General features: G+C 42.1%; 1 long non-coding RNA gene across 1 annotated transcript; it reads left to right on the forward strand.

The window, feature by feature from the left end:
- Window positions 1-2,870: 2,870 nt before the first annotated feature.
- Window positions 2,871-9,250, forward strand: LOC107317750. Its single transcript, XR_001557012.2, has 3 exons — window positions 2,871-3,369; window positions 6,256-6,540; window positions 7,799-9,250. It is a non-coding gene; the product is annotated as an uncharacterized LOC107317750 (long non-coding RNA).
- Window positions 9,251-9,505: the final 255 nt, after the last annotated feature.

Consider the following 9,505-nt stretch of genomic DNA (forward strand, 5'->3'; position numbering starts at 1 on the left):
ATTATCAGCAGGCTGGAGAAGTGACAATCTGACTGAACAAGGTGTTAGCTCACAACAAGAACAATGTTTCTCTCTTTTCTCCTCTTTAAATAATGCCCACTGATAATCGTACTGCAGATTCTTGCACCCCATCTGTAATACATGCTGGTACACATCAAGGCTACATGTCTGAGCTTATCACTAGGTCACAGATGTTTGATTTGCTCTGGCCAGTTTACCTGTGATTTTGCCAAGATGGCTCTCAAGCCAAGTCAGTGCTTCAACTACACTACAGGAAGGTTATGCTAGGAAGTTTTGTCTACTAACTGCCATCCACAGGTTCACTGGAGCTTCTTATGACTTGTGAACACATCAAAATTTTGCGACACAGCTCCACAGGTCAGGAGGGGTGGCCTACCTTTCACCTGCTTTCCAGTGGATAATCACATGTACTTTCAGGAAAGTTTTGGAAACCTATGAAAGTCTGTGGAAAACATCTTGCACTGTTTTCTTCAGTAAAAATGGCTACTGGAACAGCTAAAAAAAATACAAGTTTTGTCCACGTATTCTAACTGCAGCAGAAAAGTACCTCGTTGCTTTGCTCTGGGTTTTCATATGAAAACATCTGGATCTGTTAGGATTTACATAGGCGTATTTGGTAGGCTCTTTGGATCCAGTTGGACTGAGACAACTTGCTTAATTTTGCACCTTGTCTGCTCTTTTCCTGCATGCACTCACTGTCACTAGAGAAAGACCAAGCAGATCAGGCAGCAAACACTGTTGCTGTTAACTTATGCTGTTAAACTGTGCGGGCAGGTACCCCTTGCTGGAAGCCAAAGCACTGACAGTGAAATCAGTAAGCCACAATTTGTGTTTATGCTGAAGTTCCAGCACTGTACTCTGATGATTTTTATTTTTATTTTATTTTTATTATTTTTATTTTTATTTTTATTATTTTTATTTTTATTTTTATTTTTATTATTTTTATTTTTATTTTTATTTGCTGTTCTCTTTTTTCCTTCATTGCTTGAACATGCTTGCCCCAGCCCAAGGCAGTGTGCAGTTCTGAGCCCTCAGTCAGAGCATAGAGTGCCATCTACTGAAACCCACATCTTCCTGTCCTGCTGCCAGACAACCTGCAATACTCTTTCAAAAGGCACCAAAATCCAAAAGAACATCATTCATTTATGACTCCATCACCTCTATTTTAATAGACAAAAAGCTCAGAGTTGGGCTGGCACATTTGGAAGAAGGGGATTTGTTCTTCAGGCTTTAGCACTGCTTTCAGCAGAAAAGTGCACAAAAAGACTAAAAAGTCCAAGCTTGAAAAACATTTCCTTTCAAAAGGAATGATGTGCCTTTACGAGTAAGGTAGCAGGCGATGATACATCTTCACAGCATACAGACTTGCCTTGTTCTTCCATTTCTGGTTGAGTGATAAAACGTTAAATGTCATTTCCTGTATCAGTGGTTAACCACTAGATGCTGGATCAGAGATTTACCAGAAGTGCAATATTCAAAAGTGGACCTGCTGCTTTCAATAACCCTTTCTTTCACCCTGTGGGAACTACTTAACCTTTGGAGGAAAAGAAAAAAGAAAAAAAAAAAAGAAGAAAAAACAAACAAATATTCTGGATTTGGGTAGGGCGGTAAGTCTTGAGATTTGCGCCAGGAAGTCATAGGGATAAATTCTTCTCTGGCCTCAGCTTGGCACAGCACTGAGACTCGTCAGAATGCAAAGCAGCTACGTGAGCGTCTTACTAGCCTAGTTCAGTTCTACCAGCAATTGGAGATCAGACACTGGGGGATGTGGCTGTTTTGCACCCGTTTTCCTATAATAGAGCCAGACTACTTAGAAAATAGACAGGCACTGAAATCCAAAATCAGCCTTTACTTCCCACTTATTTTACAGAGCAGAGTCAAGCAGTTTATCTCCCCAAAGTGTATTCATTTTATTAACACTATCACAGTCAGCTAGGGGGCTGGAAGGATCATTTGCAGAAGAGCAGTGGAACAGTTAGGTGCAGATGAATTTCAGTTAGGACTGCATTTCCAAAGACTGAATTTTGAACACGATTGTGCAATTGCTTGTGCAAATAGAGTGTTATTTTCCTAATTACATAATATTTGTAAAGGACTCAGAAAATAAAATGGCTAAGCACACATTGAGAAACACTAGTTATAGAAGTTTGTGGGCAAATAGTGCTGATGACTGTCTAGAAATAACAGATGTAGGTACTTTGGATACAGACCTGATGCCAAAAATGCTGTGTTAGGCTGTGTCAGGTGCTATACAAAACACCTGGCACAAAGTCCCTCCCTCTGTGAGCAGATGAATCTTGCAGCATTCCCAACCATGCACAACACAACCACAGGTAAGCTGCCTGCTGCCTTTGGTTTAGCTCCTAAAGCACCAGGAGCTGCACAGTTCCGAGTCCAAGCTTTCCAGGAGTAAAATGGTATCAACACAGCACGTGTTGTAATTGCTTTTTCCAGTGTCCACTGGCAAGTGAACAGAAATAAATGGAGCAGGGCAGGCTCCAGGGGAAAGGCTTTCTGGGCTGCTGAGGGGGAAACTGAGATGGTGGAAGATCCAAGAAGATTCCCCCAGAAGGCCACGTGTTTTTTTCTTTCACTCCAGAACTCACAGGAAATCTCCAAATTACTCATCTTTTCCCAGGAACCCTAGTTGGAAAAAAACCAAGGGGCCTCACTATTTTCCTACAAACACACACACACACACACACACACACACAAAGGAGCCCTGCAAAGACCTTAACACCAGCTGTGCTTGCCCTTGCCAGAACTTCCTGAATCCACCCCCGTTTACCCTAGCTTGCCAAGCAATGCAAATATTTGAGAGGCCACCTCGTTTCCGCAGCATCTGATGTAAAAATCCGCATCAAATCCAAGCAGTAAAGGCTGTGACTCACAACTACTCAGCAGCCAGAAATCCTGTCAGGCAGGCCAAGCCTTCATATAGCAGGAGGTCACTGGAACACAGTCTGGCTCACCTCTCTCATTGATCAAAAGAGTGCAACCACTCAGACATCTCCTGCTTGCCTTCCCTTTTAAAAGTCGAATGCTGAGAAGCTGCTTCCGAGTGGGCAGAGAACAGGATGACACAGATACAATATTTCTGGGAAATAAAATTAAGTTTTAGCTCAGCAACTGCTGAAACTTACTGCGCTGATGAGTTCTGCCTTGTAACCCAGGGGCTTCAGCCAAGAGAAACTTGAGTCAGAAGACCCAATTTCACTTCCTGCCTCTGTTCCTACCCCACTGTTTGATCTTGAATTAGTCACTTCACCATCCCTGGAAACAGAGTCCTTCTCTGAGGAATACTGCTTGGGAACAGCCTGGAGATCAGTGAGAACAAGGAAGAGATGGGTGAGTGGTATTTGCTGCTGAGTCCCAGGTCAGGGAGAAAGTGGCAATGTATTGCTGCAAGTTCTGCACAGAAGGTGGGTGGTGAGGAAGGAGTGGTATAGAACTGAGTGCTGCAGAAGACATCAAGGTTTTGAAAAAGAATTAATGAAACGGTGACTTTCCCCCTGCTCCGCACACTGGCCATGCAGAGGGCAAGTTCCTGGGCTTCCAACAGGCTGAACAACCAAGACACAGCTCATGGCAGAGACCCCCAGTATGTGACTTGTTTTTCATGCTTTAAGAGTCGAATATTTTACCACACCAGCAGTCCCACACATTCAGGAACCATGAATCAGGGCTCCAAAAGCTGTAAGTCTGACTTCAACTTTCCAAAGTTTCCAAAGCAGTCCTGTGCACACTATTTTCTTCTTATATGAGCACCCAGATTATTTTCCATATTCAACTGACTCCAGAAACTGGAGCTGTTTGTCAGCACATAAAATGGATGGCATAAAATATTATGTCTCTCTTCAGTCTCAATATTTGAAAAGCTTTCTCTGCTGGCATGTAGATCTGTTGTGGACTGCACCTACTGCACAGAGGAAATAATTTCTGCCTTACTAAAGACTCAGAAAAGATAATCAGCTGAGATTTTTCTTCTTCTTTTATGTCTTGTTTATACCTCACTATTGGACTACTTTGAAACAAATTTACTGCAGAATGAGGACAAATTAATTGATTAAACCAAATGAAATCAAACATATAAATTATAAGAACACAAGTTCCAGCTTTATGCATTTAGCCCTGGCCAGGAACAATGAATTTATCCCTGGACTGTTGCGCTTTTGTACCAGCCTTTCAAGGTGGTTACTCCACCCTTCAAAAGCCAAAGTTGTTACTTGCACACAGCAAAGGGCATCAGGCTTAAGCCTCAAACTTCTCTTTGGCATTCTGTGCCAGTACCTCACTACCCTCTACATAAAGAATGTCCTTCTAACATCTAACCTAAATTTCCCCAGTTTTAGTTTAAAGGATGATGGGCTTGGCTGTCTTGTAGTTAAACTACAGGCCTGAAATGAGTGATCTATCTCTGAATGACATACAGACATGTTATCCTTGGCACATTAAGACATTTTTGAACTTACCAGAAGGTAAAGATAGTGTTATGGGGAAAATGCAGAACTAGATGTTTCTCAGGAAATTCTACCGTTTCAGAGAACACTGTGTCTTTTTATTTCCCACGATACTCTCTATAAAGGGCAATGTCAGTGATAGTTTTTCTTTAAAATCCATGCTTTTCATGACTACAGGCCATGCTTTGCAGTCAGTCCATTCCTATTGCTATGCATTTACCCACTCAACTGGTAGTTTCCAGAGCACTGTAGGCTATGACATAAGCAGACAAAAATGTGCTGAAATGTAAACTTATATACTTGCTGGGGATGTAATATAGAAGAGTTACAGAGTTTAATATAGTTTTACAGATAGAGACACAACAGAGAGGCAGCTTCTTCCATGGTATTGCAGACTCTTAAGGCTTGCATATTTTGAACTGGCTCCAAAAGCAAAGAGACAAACGCAATTCACATTATATTTCTTTTTATGTTTGCCATCTGCAACTTACATTTTCAAGATTTTCTTTCTAAACAAGGATTATAAATTTACATTAAAACATAGAGGAAATTTAATCATGCTATTCCAGGAACAAGGTCCTGGTAGGGAAAAAATGCAATACTATGTTTTTTTCTGATGTATGTAACTGATAGCAGTGAGATGATGCTGGGGAGATGGCAGGAGGTGCACTCTTAGAAAAAAGCAACCCACACAGAAGCAAGGACAACCTTCAGAAACTGCTGCCAGCAGAGATCCCACATTGGAGAGCAGTGGGAAGCCTGGAGAAGCACACACTAAGAAACAAAGACCAGAGGATAAAGACTGTTACGCACACTACCCCAGCATCCTGCACCACAGTTACATCACTGAACAGACTGGGAGGAGCTGAGTGTAACCTGTAGTGGAAACAGGGAGTTCAACCCATGAAGGTATTTAGCAGAAGATGAGTCTGAGAAAGAATCAGGAAAGGAGTTTCCATGAGTGCTCATTAAATTATTTGGGTTTTCTTCCCTGCTTCACCCCAAAACAAACCTTTCATCACTGATTTGGGTTAACCAGCAACAAATCAGGTAGCAAACAATTTCCAAAGTCAAGACTGCCCTGCCTTCAACAGGAGGCCATAAAGCAATCTTTCCTCTGCCAAAATCCATGTATTACCAATTCTGCTTGTTGAATGACAAGACGGAGGGGGAATCCTTCTATTTTTATTTTATTTTTTTAATTTTTCCAATTCTTAAAGAAAAAAAAAAAAAAAAAAGAAAAGAAAAATCACATGGCTTATCCACCTTTTAGCTTATTACAGGAGATGAAGAAGTGTTTCATCTTGCCTCCTTGTCTCATACTAGTGCATAACTCAGACATCCAGTATGCCTTCCTGAATCTAGCCCTCTAAATTTGGTGAGGCCAAGCAGCTATTCCCTTATAAGGTTCATTTTACAGCTACTCACTTCTTGAGATGTCTCCTTGCTTTCCAGCTGTTTTATTTTCCCTAAACTTTCCTTGCTTCTTTCCAGCGAATAAGGAAGTAGCTTTGTTTCTTTAAATTTGTCACTCATTCCCTCATAGACATGAAATTATAAACAGCTGTCTACAAAAACACAATTGCTTCTGGAGTAACCAATTTTAGGGAGGCACGTAGAGGGTTATGACTTCAGCTTACATACAGGGAGAGAGAAAGGGGTACAGGAAATAAAGATCCTGTTTCAGTGCAGATTATCCCAGCATGAACAATAGAGGGACATACGGGATGCACAGCCAATTCCTTATAAAGAAACTGCCTCCTGTTTTATTCAGGATGCACCAGAAAACCGAACAAGAAAAAGAAAACAAGAGCAAAGCAGGTCCCCTGCTGTGCCCCCAGGTACATGACCACATGCCAGAAAGAAAAGCCATCCAGAGCCACCTATGCAGATGCCCACAGAGCTTGCCAAGGAGCAGATGCCTTGGGCAGTAAATCATCTACAGTTTGGTCTCTGGGGTTGTATGACTGCCATCAAAAAATGCAGAGAGGAGGAGGAGACAAGGCCACTGGCAGTGAGCACTACTCTGAGCAGCACCTGGCCAGTATCAGCTGTTTTGGTAAGAAATATTATTGCGTTAACCCATCTGTGTTTTGGAGAAAAGGATTTCCAAACTTACGCAGAAGCATAAAGACTATTTTTGTTAGCAAAGCTTAGTTCTACATAAAACCCAAAGCTATTTCCCTGCAAACTTTCAGGAACAACCTGCTAAGAAATGCAATCACTAAATGCGAGACATGACTGATTATTAGTGTGAATGCTTTCAAGTTTTAACTTCTGAATAGCTGTTTAAACATGCATATTGATTTGGACTTGGTCTTCTTCAGCAAGTGCACTGATGACTCTGGCCAATTGATACTCAGTGTTTCCCATCGGCCGATGTCCATGTGTCCTCACAATTCCTTTTCATAAAATCAGGACCCACTGTGGTATTTCTGTCTACCAAAGGAGAGTTTTCTTCTTTTTCAGGCAGGCACAACAGCCATATGATAAACTTGAGAATGGGGGATCACAGCTCATAAATTATTATAACAAAAGCCCAGCAACAAATATTACCTGGATTGAAAAGCAAAATCTACTAATCTGCCTCCACTTCTCAAAAAGTATGTTTTCACTCATGAGAAAAGGCACTTAATTTCCTGCAACATTATTCCCTACAAGTGAATCTTTGGCTGTTAGATAGGTGCCTAACTATTTTTTCTGAAACAATTTTCCACTTACTTTTGTACATACAAAGTATGGGCAGGCAGGCATATATACCCCCCTCACTTTCCACCCCCTGATTTAATAATTTTAGAGAGTCTTGAAAATTATGAACTTGTAATGGAAACAGAAGCTAAATGAATTCTGAACTCTGTTACTGTGAGGCTTTGGTTTCATTACATGAATTGTCTCATGATAAAGATGTCTAATACAAACATTGCACTGACTCCAACCTCAGACAAAACTCAGAGCTGCCTGCAGAAGTGCTGATTTTCTTATGTTTAGACAGGCCATACAGTGTACTGTAAAGAGAAGAAACATCTGTTTTCATCTTACGATCTAGCAACAAATAAAGAACAAAAGCAATATCTTCACAAGAATCAACAGTGCACCTTTCCCATGCATCTCTCTTTAAGGTCCATCTGCATATTGTGGCAGGAAGGGGAGACGGGAAAGGGAAGTGGAAAAGACTTCTCCATTTAATGGTGCAGCACTAGAAAAAACAATCCAGGAATAGAATGACCATATTTTAAAAACTGACATGTTTGGGGCTTTTGGTTTTGGGTGGTTGCTTGTTGGTTTTGTTTTATTTTATTTTATTTTTTTCTTTGAAGCAAAAGGAGTTGCAAGTGTATATTTCAAGGAAAAAGAAGAAACAAGAAAAAAAAAGAGAAAAAGTACCACTTTGTAAAGGTTTCTTGCTATCACCGCTACCAGTTCCTCCGCTTCTAACTGAGAGGAAAAGCCCAGAAATACCCGGGTGTAGAAGATTATGTCCTGACAACTTTAATGCTAAGAGTCTTAGTGATACCTTTTCACACACAACTTTTTAGTAGCAGTTTTAGCAGGTGTAAACTCTGTGTTCCCTCCTCACCCAGGCTGTTTCTCCCTGGGCTCAGGTCAAGACTTACGTTGTGCCAATTCAAGTGTTTGGAGCGGATAATTGATCCCACTGAAAACAATTCTTTTTCCTTGCTTTTGGCTGGATTTGCTCACTGATCTGCTCACTGTACTATCACACAAGCTGTTGTAACAGCAAGTACGGAGTGGGAGGTGAGGAGTGGGCTGCTCCTCTTGATGGCTGTGTCGCTGTTTGACTGAAGTTAGAACAAAGGCAGACATGAAAGAAGCTACATTTATCGCTTAAGCTGCTGGACATCCCCCTTCAGGGATGTCGCTAGTCATATTCTGTGCAGTAGAGGAACTGCATCACTTAAATACTTCAGAGCAAGATCAAAATGTTTCAAGATGAGCTAACATAGGATGCTTTACTTTCTCAAGACGGCATTCCACAAACATCTGACCAAAGTGAGGGAACACCGTGCACGGTGCTGGGCTGAGAGGGAACTGCCACCAAAACTAAGATGCTTTGTGTTTCAGCATTCAACAGGCCTTGCCTCGTCACGCCGCCATAGCGCCACCTGCTGCCCCGGGCGGCCGGGAAATGGAGACCGCGATCGCCCACCTGCCGGCCTGTTGGGGCTTTTCCCCCGACCCAAGGTGGAGGCAATGTGATACTGATATTTCTAAGCTTTATACCAACAACCTGGCATATGAAGCAAAGAAGCCCTGTCAGATGAGTATTCCTGGTCCCATAACACACAGCATTTTCAAAGGAGTTGTTGTGGTTTAACCCAGCAGGTGGCTCACCACCACACAGTCATTCACTCATGACTTAGTGCGTGTTCTGTTTTAAATCTTTATTGATGATCTGGACAAGAAGATTTAGTGTACCCTCAGTAAGTTTGCAGATAGCACCAAGCTGCTAAGAAGTGTCAATCTGCCTGGGGGTAAGAAGGTCCTACAGAGGGATCTGGACAGTGTCCATCACTGGGATGAAGCCAGTAGGATGAAATTCAACAAGACCAAGTGCCAGGTCCTGAACTTTGGCCACAACAACCCCAGGAAATGCTACAGGCTTGAGGCAGAGTGGCTGGAAGGTTGTGCAAAAGAAATGGACCTCGGGGTGCTGGTCAGTGCTTGGCTAAACTTGAACCAGCAGTGTGCCCAGGTAGCCAAGAAGGCCAATGGCATCCTGATTGTATCAGAAATAGTGTTGTCAAGCAGGAGCAGGGAGGTGAATTTCCCTTTGTACTCAGCTCTGGTGAGGCCACACCTTGGTGATTGGACTGGATGATCTTGGAGGTCTTTTTTCAACCTTGGTAATTCTATGATCCTGTGATAAATAATACTGATACCCAGCTAGCCCCCAGTGAAAGAGCATGAGATGAACTCCCATTCCCTTCAAAACTCCTTCCACTTGATGTCATATGGTATGGAATATCTCTTTGGCCAGTTTAAGTCAGCTGTCCTAATTCTGT

The sequence above is a fragment of the Coturnix japonica genome, chromosome 1 (assembly GCF_001577835.2).
Source record: "Coturnix japonica isolate 7356 chromosome 1, Coturnix japonica 2.1, whole genome shotgun sequence".
In the NCBI taxonomy this organism is placed as follows: domain Eukaryota; kingdom Metazoa; phylum Chordata; class Aves; order Galliformes; family Phasianidae; genus Coturnix; species Coturnix japonica.